The sequence below is a fragment of the Schistocerca gregaria genome, unplaced genomic scaffold (genome assembly GCF_023897955.1).
Source record: "Schistocerca gregaria isolate iqSchGreg1 unplaced genomic scaffold, iqSchGreg1.2 ptg001606l, whole genome shotgun sequence".
In the NCBI taxonomy this organism is placed as follows: domain Eukaryota; kingdom Metazoa; phylum Arthropoda; class Insecta; order Orthoptera; family Acrididae; genus Schistocerca; species Schistocerca gregaria.
Genome location: NW_026062881.1, coordinates 5,001 through 7,500, shown reverse-complemented (window position 1 = coordinate 7,500; position 2,500 = coordinate 5,001). Strand labels below are relative to the sequence as shown.

Below are 2,500 nucleotides of genomic sequence, written 5' to 3'. Positions count from 1 at the left end.
CTTACACTGCACCTTAACCTAACTTACACTGCACCTTAACCTAACTTACACTGCACCTTAACCTAACTTACACTGCACCTTAACCTAACTTACACTGCACCTTAACCTAACTTACACTGCACCTTAACTGTCACATGTAACGTCACAGGAATGTAGCTTTGCCTAACAGCAACCCTCTGAACATAGTTCACTGCTTGGATCCTCTGGTGTCATGTGTATTTCTTGATGCCATGGTGCGTACCCTCACATAAAGGTCTTTCGAGTGTTGCGTACTTTCTACACAGTCCCGCTAACCACTGGAAGGGTGTACCGCTACAGAACGAATATCGCCCTCCCCTCCTGCCCTTCCAAGCTGGTCGGTCAGGCGTTTGTTTGTGAAATGAGCCTTGCAGCTGTTCAGTTGCATTCGGTTGTCGATGCAGTCAGTGTACGTTGTGGTACGGCCTGTGTGGACTGTCCGCTGATGTACGCGTAACCCACACTGATCATCCGTCGTTACGTACTGAGTGACATAATGTGGCACATGCTTGACCGTACACCGGCTGCGCCCTACAATGGCGAATCATAAGGGCCATATGTTGTGCACGATGCTACTTGTCTCGTCTCCCCATTACAGCGAGATTGCACTGTTGTACGCCGTACAGACATGTGGTAAGTAGGTACGGACGAAAGTATTGCATGTTGGCCCCCCCCCCCCCCCTCCTCCCTCTGCCGGGAATCAGCGTGAGCCGTCTGTTGATGTAGCGACGAGGGTTTTCCTATTTAATCGTATTGCCCCACACAACATGATAGCACGGTGGACCGCGTTCCACATCTGCGACATGCTACAGAGGCCGGTTGACAGTCGACCGCGCAAGGGACATTGCACACGTGCGCGGACCATCTTCCACGTGTTCTCTCGTGTACATGCCGCAGTGTGTATGTGGGCTGATGTAGCGTGTCGTGACACATAACATGCAGGCATGCCAGAATCGTAGATTTCGCAAATGTAGATTGACGTATACGTTTGCTGCCAAAGATCCGCAAATGAACTGGAAATCAGTTGTTGAGCGGTTGTTCGCGCTGCAGGTGCATCGGTGATAGCGACGATCGGTACATCTGTGAACCGGTTGTTTCGGCGGTACCCGCCATGCCCCCGAACCTGAGTTGGCCATGTGGGTATGAAGCGATACGAGGCTGTGGCTTGGCGGGACAGTCCCCGGCCGGTGAGGGGGGGCCGCCCGGCGTGCTGGCCGCGCGCTGCGTGAGCGCACGCACTACAGCCGGCTGGTGGGGGGCGCCCAGTGGCAGGAGCGCCGGCCGACGGGCCCGGCTGGCGTCCCAGCTATGCGCCGGCGCACCCTGCGCGCGGCGCCAGGCGGCCAAAGTGGGTTCTGCCGAGCCCGGTGCGAAGCGCGGTGGACATCTGCAGTGTGCTGGTCCGATTGCGGACTGTGTGCGTTGAGGATGCGCCGCCGCCCGGCACTCGGCGTCGCGACGCCGTCTGCTGCTCGGTCGCCCCCAGCGGTTCTCGCAGGTGGTTTGTATCGCAGCTCTGCGGACGTGTTGGCGCGTGCGCTGTGCTGGGAGAGTTCGCTTCTGCACCCAAGTGGGGCTTTGCCCTTCTGTGGCGCTGGCGTTGGAGCTGCCGGTCACCGTAGGTGGCGCGTGTTGTTTCCCGCCGGCAATGCCACGACAGCACGCTCCCGGGCCTCTGTCGGCAGCGGCAAGCTCAGTTGGGAGCACGGGTGTTCGCACTGAAAGCGTCTACTCGCCTATCTCCGGGCGATTGCGCCTCTCTCGAACCCGACCAAGTACTTAGGACGGCGCTGCGCGCCGCCGGGACCTGAGAGGGTTTCGAGGTGTATCGTGCAGGGGAGCTCAGCCTCCTCCTGTTTGCAGAATAATTGAGCGGACGCTTGCGTGTTCGCGCGGGCCCTCGGGACACACTCCCGGGCGGCCGGCTGCTCAGCTCTCGTTGACGCAGCTCCCTGGTTGATCCTGCCAGTAGTCATATGCTTGTCTCAAAGATTAAGCCATGCATGTCTCAGTACAAGCCGCATTAAGGTGAAACCGCGAATGGCTCATTAAATCAGTTATGGTTCCTTAGATCGTACCCACGTTACTTGGATAACTGTGGTAATTCTAGAGCTAATACATGCAAACAGAGTCCCGACCAGAGATGGAAGGGACGCTTTTATTAGATCAAAACCAATCGGATTGGCTCGTCTGGTCCGTTTGCCTTGGTGACTCTGAATAACTTTGGGCTGATCGCACGGTCCTCGTACCGGCGACGCATCTTTCAAATGTCTGCCTTATCAACTGTCGATGGTAGGTTCTGCGCCTACCATGGTTGTAACGGGTAACGGGGAATCAGGGTTCGATTCCGGAGAGGGAGCCTGAGAAACGGCTACCACATCCAAGGAAGGCAGCAGGCGCGCAAATTACCCACTCCCGGCACGGGGAGGTAGTGACGAAAAATAACGATACGGGACTCATCCGAGGCCCCGTAATCGGAATG

General features: G+C 57.0%; 1 non-coding gene across 1 annotated transcript in view; it reads left to right on the top strand.

The window, feature by feature from the left end:
• Positions 1–1,967: 1,967 nt before the first annotated feature.
• LOC126333498 (small subunit ribosomal RNA) overlaps positions 1,968–2,500 on the top strand; it is a 1,893-nt gene continuing 1,360 nt past the window's right edge. The window contains exon 1 of the ribosomal RNA XR_007564253.1: positions 1,968–2,500. This exon is cut by the window's right edge and continues 1,360 nt beyond it. This is a non-coding gene — a ribosomal RNA (small subunit ribosomal RNA).